Raw genomic sequence first — 9,615 nt, 5'->3', positions numbered from 1 at the left:
CAATTTTTCACAATTTGTTCATCATATTTGCTAACTTTAAAAAATCTTCTCCTCTGAAACTACTGAATGGATTTGAATGAAACTTAGCATGATTGTTCCTTAGAGTATCCTGCACAAAGTGTGCGCTTCGATTTTTGATCCGTCAAAAAACATGGCCGCCGTTACCTAAAATAGAACATAGGGGTCAAATGCAGTTTTTGGCTTATATCTCGAAAACGAAAGCATTTAGAGCAAATCTGACAGGGGTAAAAATGTTCATTAGGTCAAGATCTATCAGCCCTGAAATTTTCAGATGAATCAAACAAACCATTGTTGGGTTGCTGCCACTTAATTGGTAATTTTAAGGAAATTTTGCAGTTTTTGGTCATTATCTTGAATATTATTATAGATAAAGATAAACTGTAAACAGCAAAAATGATCAGCAAAGTAAGATCTACAAATAAGTTAATATGATCAAAATTGTCAATTGACCCCTTAAGGGGTTATTGTCCTTTAATGGCAATTTTTCACAATTTGTTTATCATATTTGCTAACTTTAAAAAATCTTCTCCTCTGAAACTACTTAATTGATTTGAATGAAACTTAGCATGATTGTTCTTTAGATTATCCTGCACAAAGTGTGTGCTTAGATTTTTGATCCGTCAAAAAACATGGCCACCGTTACTTAAAATAGAACATAGGGGTCAAATGCAGTTTTTGGCTTGTATCTCAAAAACGAAAGCATTTAGAGCAAATCTGACATGGGGTAAAAATGTTCATTAGGTCAAGATCTATCAGCCCTGAAATTTTCAGATGAATCAAACAAACCATTGTTGGGTTGCTGCCACTTAATTGGTAATTTTAAGGAAATTTTGCAGTTTTTGGTCATTATCTTGAATATTATTATAGATAAAGATAAACTGTAAACAGCAAAAATGATCACCAAAGTAAGATCTACAAATAAGTCAATTTGACCAAAATTGTCAATTGACCTCTTAAGGGGTTATTGCCCTTTAAAAACTTTTTTCACAATTTGTTCATCATGTTGACTTACTTTAAAAAATCTTCTCCTTTGAAACTGCTGTATCAATTTCAGCCAAACTTAGGCTAAATGAGTTTCAGAGTTTCAGAGTATCTAGTATAAATTTTATATTTCATTTCCTTGTATGTCAAGAAACATAGCTCCTATGGCTAAAATAGAACATAGGAGAAATTGATTTTTTTTTTGGCTTTTGAAGAGAATAGGACGATTTCAAGAACATTTAAATAAATTGAAAAGCCAAAATAATCATTGATGAGAGATTAAACCAAAAAAATTCAGGTGAGCGATTCAGGCTCTTGAGAGCCTCTTGTTTGAAATACATGTACTATTGTGTATGGGAGATAGAAACTGTAGGCATTAAAACTGATCATTTAGATACAATCTACAAATCTCTCAATATTTAAGAAATCTTCAATTGACTCCTTGTAGGAGTTATTGCCCTTAACTGACAGTAAAAATGATCATCTAGATAAGAAAATAAAACGTGAAAATGATATAATTTACTAGATGAGTAATTCAGACTTGTAGGACGCTCTAGCTTAATGGTGTATTTACCTTTATCATATATTTTTAACACCAATTATCAGTAGGACTTTTTCCTCATTGTGTCTACATTTATATTCTTTGGTTTCAGTCAGAATTAGGATATGATACAGTTATGTGAATGAAAGGAGATGTGGGTCGTATCATAATTAAGAGATTAACAACCCAACAACACAAATATATAAGACACAAAAACAACAACATATGGTTTTGAACTTTAGACTGGTGTCTGACATAAAGTGTCAAGCTGTAAACTGTCCCAATTCTGTGAAAATGATTCAGTTTTTTTCAAATTTTATTTTTACAGGTATTGATTTTTGTGATCTTTTGTATCAAATGAAATGTTTCTAAATAGCCTAAATCAGAAATAACATCAATGTGTAAGAAGTTGTAGTAGTTCATTGAAGTTTAAAAGATTTTATGTTCAGTGCCACAGTTTCTTTAAGAACATGAAGCACCATCAAATTTAAAAGATTAAATGATCAATGTCACACAGACTCTTGATAAATACCCTCGACAATCCTAGACCTCAGTTTAGACCTGTAGTCTTTTTATATCTTTAAAATATTCAAGTGATTTTGAAGTGTTTTTCTTAAATCCTTTGATTGATTTTAAATTTAAAACACAAGTTTGTACAACAAATGACACTGTTAGTACACCCGGGTACTTCAGCTCTATATAGTTTATAATTGACATAACAGTATTGAACTATACTTTTATGACGGTTCTTAAAGTTTGTTTGTAAAACAGTTGTTTGAATTGAGAGGCAAACATTGATATCAAAACCTTCTGTCAAATATATATTTTTTCCGTTGGTGGTTGGTTTCGTGTCCTGTTTAAAGCCTTTTGTATTGTGAATCATGTCCATCAGAAGTAATTTAATGTCAGTTAAAATTATTTTATAAAGGAAGTTCCTTATGATGATAAGACTTGCAGATTTTATTTTTTAGTTGTATATGTTTGGTGAAATTCCAAGTTCAGGAATCTCAAAAGTGGTTATAAATATTTCTTAATTGTGTCACATGATTTAAATTGTTAGATGTGAATTTAGATGTGGTATGATTGTCAATAAAACAACTCTTCGAAGAAATTAACGACTATAGGTCAATGTACAGCCTTCAACAATGATCAAAGCCCATGCCCCTTAGACTGGCCATTAATCAATTACTAGATGTCTTTGATAATGAAAAAAATTGTTACTTTTATAGCACCTTGGCATATTGTCCTATTAAACTCCACATCTATTTTCACTAGTCTAATAGTAATATGGAACCTAAACATTGATTTTTGTCACTGTACAAAATGTTCAGTGTTTTTTTGCCCCATTGATGGGCATTATATTTTCTGGTCTTTGCGTCCGTTTGCTTGTCCGTTTGTTTGTCCGTCTGTCCCGCTTCAGGTTAAAGTTTTTGGTTAAGGTAGTTTTTGATGAAGTCAAGTTGATTGAAACTTAGTACACATGGTCCCTATGCCAGGATCTTTCTAATTTCAATGCCAAATAAGAGTTGTTACTCCATTTTCACAGTCCACTGAACATAGAAAATGATAATGCGGATGGGGGCATCCATGTACTGGTGACACATTCTCTCTTTTTTTTTTAAATTAGTTCTTATGATATAGACCTTTGAGGCATCCTCACCCACATAAAAATCTCAACACCAAGGCAAAAAGGCCAGTTGAATTGAGACCACCAAGACAAGTGAGCAAGTTAAATTGAGACCACCAAGACAAGTGAGAAAGTTAAATTGAGACCACCAAAGCAAGTGAGCAAGTTAAACTGAGACAACCAAGGCAAGTGAGAATGTTACATTGACAATGAGACTATAATCGAGGCTAGTGAGCAAGTTAAATTGAGACCACCAAGGCAAGTGAGCAAGTTCCGTTGACAATGAGATTATAATCAAGGCAAGTGAGCAAGTTAAATTTAGACCACCAAGGTAAGTGAGCAAGTTAAATTGAGACCACCAAGACAAGTGAGCAAGTTAAATTGAGACCACCAAGGCAAGTGAGCAAGCTAAATTGACAATGAGACTATAAGGCCAACTAAAATTAATTAGTAGATTTTCATCCAAATTTTTGAAAAAAATGGTGCAGTTGGGAGGATTTAATTTTTTAAATTTTATTTCATATGAAACCCTCGTCACGAGTTCTTCATACCGCGGGGTATATGCTAGTGGAAAACAAGCTTGTATAATGTATATACATGCCGTTAAAGGAATCCTACACTATTTTTTAAACTCTTTAATAAAAATCCCTGATTGGCAACCACTGTTATACATGTAATTGCCGCTTTAGAAACCTATTTATAGTATACATCAAAAAGAAGAAAAATGCCCCCTTCAGTTGGACTATACCTACACCAAATTTATTTTGCTTTCTAAGCAATGGTTTTTAGTCCCCATAAAATCAATAAAATTTATTGGTACAATTGTATGCAACACAAGTATTATGAGTACAGAATAAAATGTAAACTCAGTATTGAAAGTAATTATGATGTAAAACATGAACTTAACCGAAAAGTAGTTTAATGACTAAATTGAGGGTATTTACAAAGGGTGTTTGCTGTTTGTCAACAAAAACAACAGCCATGGGTAAATATAAGGGCTTGTTATAATTAAAAATGCGTGTTTGTCGACTTTTTTTTTTCTCAATATACGGTCATAAATCAAACAAGTTCGTGCTTGTGCCAATTCCTTTAATCCAGTCATGTTTTTTGTACCAATTTGTTCTACGATTCTTGCGCTTTGGATATCATTCACAGTCCAAATTTCCTGACACAAAGTCGTTGTATAAATAAAGAAAAAACACGGTTTTCGATTCACTTGTGACTACTGCAATTTGCGTTCAAGGACAATGCGTTTTACTCGTAACTCGAATATTTCACGCCCTTCTCGTTACCAATCTCTATTCTCGGTAGATGATGTTGTTATTATAGAGCAGCAGAATATGTCGACTTAATCATTTTCGTTAGATTACTCGAAGAAATACAAAAACGAAATTTGAAACAGGAAGTTTTGAATGAAACAAAATTATCGATGGTTCCCGGTGACGGACATGAACAAAATCTGGAAATCGTATTTTTGTTAAATAAAAAAAATTGGGGCGGGACGATTTCAGAGGGGCGGGCGGGGATGAAAATCTAGCAATTAATTTTAATTGGCCTAATCAAGGCAAGAATAAGAATAAGAATAAGAATTTTAATAGTATAAAATCCAAAATAGGATTGTTACTAAAATACAAAACAAAAACAAAAACAAACAGACAGACAGGCATATTAATTACAAAACGATAGACATTAAAGACTACAAACATGTAAGCAAGTGAGCAAGTTGAATTGAGACCACCAAGGCAAGTGAGCAAGTTAAATTGAGACCACCAAAGCAAGTGAGCAAGTTGAATTGAGACCACCAAGACAAATGAGCAAGTTAAATTGAGACCACCAAGACAAGTGAGCAAGTTGAATTTAGACCACCAAGACAAGTGAGCAAGTTAAATTGAGACCACCAAGACAAGTGAGCAAGTTAAATTGAGACCACCCAAGACAAGTGAGCAAGTTAAATTGAGACCACCCAAGACAAGTGAGCAAGTTAAATTGAGACCAACAATGCAAGTGAGCAAGTAAAATTGAGACCACCAAGGCAAATGAGCAAGTTAAACTTCAGACCACCAAGGCCAGCGAGCAAGTGACCACCAAGTCTTCACAATTATCTTTTGCAGCTACATGTTCAACACTTATCAGTTAGAAAAGGAGTAGGTTCACTAATTTTGGAAATCAGCCTCATATTTTCATAAAAAATAAACAGCCTTTAAAAACAAAAACTGAGTGGTATTTTATTAGGACCCATCCCACCCTTTCGTCAAATGGTAGTCTTGAATAACTGTCTTGCGTGTGTTTTGTATAGATTTCAGCGGCCTATAGCAGAAATTCTTAACTGCCCAAAAGAATTTGTTTGAAGCCTGGGCCTTAGGGTCTGTTGCAGGGTGTGAAGACTGTGAACATGCTTCAACGAGACCATCAATACATAGTACCTAATACTCTGATTTAAGATGCCTATCATTTCATGTTGAGTGGGCAACTTTCTGTTTCCTTTGTGTAAATATAAGTGAAAGTCTTTGGTCTGGAAATTCTCATTTTGTTATCTTTGTATCAAGACAGACATGTGACAGATAAAAACATCATTGGTTATGCAAACAGGATATATAAGACTTTAAAAACTGTTGAAATGAATTTAATTCCTTTATTTTGATGCATAGAATGGGTGAATCTAACAGCCTTTTAATGCACTTTTCAATTATTTTTAAAATTAGCATATGCACACCATTTAACTTAAATTATAAGAATTGAATGATGTCTGAGGTACTTAGATATGTAGATGGGTTAAGCACTGCCGGTCACATAAAACTTCAGGTAACTCCCGAATCAGCCATGAACCAGCCACGATTTCTTTGATGTGTCAGTAATTCACACCTCAATTTTCACTGTAATCACCTGATACTTATCATTAAAACATAAAGTGCATCATATTTTATTACAATAACACATAAATATGGACAGAAATTGCAGCTTTGTTAACAGTTTTCGTGATGTTACTAGATAGAGATTGTAAGGATGAGAGAGTTTATATTTTTTGGAGAGTTATATTTGGAAGAAAGTTGTTCGTGTGGATCACTTCATGATTAAATTTATAAAAAAATATGATTTTATTTGTTTTTGAAGGCTGAATTTGATACATGTACTCGGTTATGGTTTGTTAATTATAATAAATGTCAATGCCAGTTTTAATACACAAAAAAATAGAAGAGAAAGTAGAAACCATCACTGGCTTCAGTCAAAGGAGATCCCACACCATAGGCAAAACAAAAAAGAATTATGACATAAGTTAGAAATCATAGGTTTATAAGACTATAGAAAAACACCATAGGCAAAACAAAAAAGACTAAAAACAAACAAAATTCAGCACTGAAAAATAGATTATGCAACATGATTCCCCCAAAAAGGGGTGGCGAGGGGGTAACTCTGGTGCTCAGGAAGGGTTCAGCATAGTAAGCATTGTTCATGATAAATTAATAATGTCCATTCTTCAATTAAAAGCATGCAATTAGTTTCTGAATTTACAGTAACCAAAGATATGCAGATATCATCATGCATGCACTTAATCCTTTGTGACAAAGATATTCAATACAACTAGAGAATAATGTCGGTCACTGTATCTGTCTTAAAGGAATATGTCTGTCCTTTAAAAATGAGGTCAATATACGCTTCTTTGACCTATATTCAGCTCAGTTCACAAATGCTTTTAATTACGTTTTTCAAATTTTAAACTTGTCATGAGGAAGCATCTAAAGAACATCTCTATCCTGAATAAAAGCAGGTCACTGTGACCTTGAAATATACAATTGAAAAAAGATAGTTTTAAAGTGTCAATCTAACAATACTTAGAATTGAATCCTGGATTTATTGGTAAACAGACAATATATATGTTTTAATCATTATTAAAGTTATTTAAAAGTTTTCACACTGAGTACCTATGCAACAGTCACATTTGTTATCAGTGATATATAAACACCAGACATTCTGTCAGTTCCAGGTTTGATAACTTTATTTTTTGCTTTGATAATTTCCTCTTCAAATTTTGGCTACTGATAATATTTTTTGGAATTATCCATCAATTTGATTGCAATTCCAGAAGTAGAAGATAAGAATTTTGAAGTCTATGATGAGTCTATTAAAAGTTGATGTTTTCTTAGCACCTGTGTCTGTTTAGGATGTGAGAAATCTCTGTAATTGTGGGAAATTCGAAATTTCAAGCAAGTAATTAATTGTTTTTATTGTTAATTAGGTATTTACACGAGTATTATTACATTTGTAATATTTGAAGCAGATGAATTTAATTTATTTCTTTATTTCTTTACTATTTAATTTATTGTTTCTGTTATTATATTGTTGGCATTTGTTTAAGAAAAATGGTTTATTTTTTTATTGTAATGAAACTCTTAAAATTGTATAACAGTAAAATATGTTTATATGTATAATACATGTGAAAAATGACAACTTTTACAGAAATTAATGTAGTGACTCATGAATGAATTTATTGTCACTCAATAAGATTCATTTTCTCAAATGATAAATAAATACTCCATTGATATAAAACTATTGTCAATATTATAAATAGGTGTAATCTACATCATGTAGATATTTATTATTTACCAGATTCATTAACAGGTATTTATACCTGCTCTTTATGTAATTAACATCTATTGAGGTAATAGATCAAAGGGAATCTGGACAATGGTCACTATTACAACCACAATGGTCAATATTACTACTACAATTCTTGTCTTTTACTGAAATTGATTGGATTTTTTCTTCTATTGTTATAAGATCAATTCAGATATTGATATTAGAGAAATTAGCATTTAAACTGACCATATAGAAGGTGAAATGTGAAAAAAGTATTACATCAATTTCTATAGTGTTATATAGATGTATTAGTTTCATACCTAAAATTTTATAAATTTCTCATGCTATTTCAATAAGACGGAATAATGTGAAAAAAATCTGATCTCAGCATGGTTCCATACTTTTGTTATTACTAACACCTTTAATTACTATAGTAGTTTAATACTGATAACTCACATTTTATATCTAGTAAGGTCTCATAGGCCAACAGGAGGCACTTAATTATCTAAGGACGTATAGCAGTGCATTATTCTTATATTTGAGAAACACTATTAACCACTTAAATATTAATATAAATAGATTTGGGATGTAAGTCAATAAGACAGCAACCTAACAACATAACTAATCCACCAATAACATCTGTAGACTAAGGTCTGGTCTAAAAGTTAACAACGGATACATGTAAACATCTAGGTGGTTTGTAAGGTTAGCTTATTAAAAAATAAAGTTATGTCCAGAGCAGAGGTTTTACAGTGAAACACATGACTTCCATGGAGCAATTGGTTCAAAACCTAAAGCAGCAAAAAGGATCAGCATGACAAAATTTATTCACCCTGAAAATCAAAGAAAAATCTTACAACTTATGTCAGAGTTATTGCCCATGAAATATTATTTTTTTACCAATATTTAGCAGTTGTTGGTTGTTATAGTAAAACTTATAGGAGCTAGGTCTTAAGTGTAAATTGTAAAAATGATGGACAACACAAAGACTTACTAGAATGTATAGTATGTGCATAGTTAAGTCCTAGAATATACATACTGATAATTTTGTCAACAGGTAAGAGATACAGGCACAGATATATGTCTTGTTTGTATGCTGTATATTTTTTTATAGCTATTTTCATTTGATATCACAGAACTTCAGATTAGTTCCTTGTGTATCTATTTTTATCAGAGTAGGCAATCCTAAATGCTTCAGTTATATTAATTTACTATCAAGTAGATAATATTAAAACAGAATTACATTTTGATGATATGAAAACTATTTGTAGATTTTAAAAAGGGATGTTTTCCGTGATTTCTGATTTAAACTCAAATTACTCAAGTATGTTATTAAATAAACATCATTTGCTATCATCTTAGATATTTTATAGACACAGAAACCTGAAGTAGGTACTGTAAATATAAAAATTATTGCATGCATTTATTTATTGCAATTTATGAAGAATGGGTAAAATTCTAACTTAATTAAGTCGATTTCAAGAAATCTGCATACATATATATGTCTCAGTTATCAGAATACGAGATCTTATTTTTGCGAAACTCAGCCAGTCACATTATTTGTGTCAATATAACCTTGCAATAATTTCTGAATTTACAGTAAATGTTTTTATTAGCACACCATTAGGCGTTTGACCAATACAATAGACCATGGAAGTACTATATTTCATTTTACTTCCATGAACAGACCAATATGAAATTGTAGAAGTTCTATATAGCCATGGTTCTTTGTCTGCAGTTATTTGATGCAATAGCATTTGTCTGGGCTTTTTGAGGTACGTCATATTAGACGTTTTGTTCTAGCATAGATGTAATATTACATAGATCTATGGTTCTAGTTACTACTCATTTGAAGGATTGGTCATTTCTA

This window comes from Mytilus galloprovincialis, chromosome 6 (assembly GCF_965363235.1).
Source record: "Mytilus galloprovincialis chromosome 6, xbMytGall1.hap1.1, whole genome shotgun sequence".
Lineage (NCBI taxonomy): Eukaryota > Metazoa > Mollusca > Bivalvia > Mytilida > Mytilidae > Mytilus > Mytilus galloprovincialis.
Note: the sequence above shows the minus strand (reverse complement) of the source record.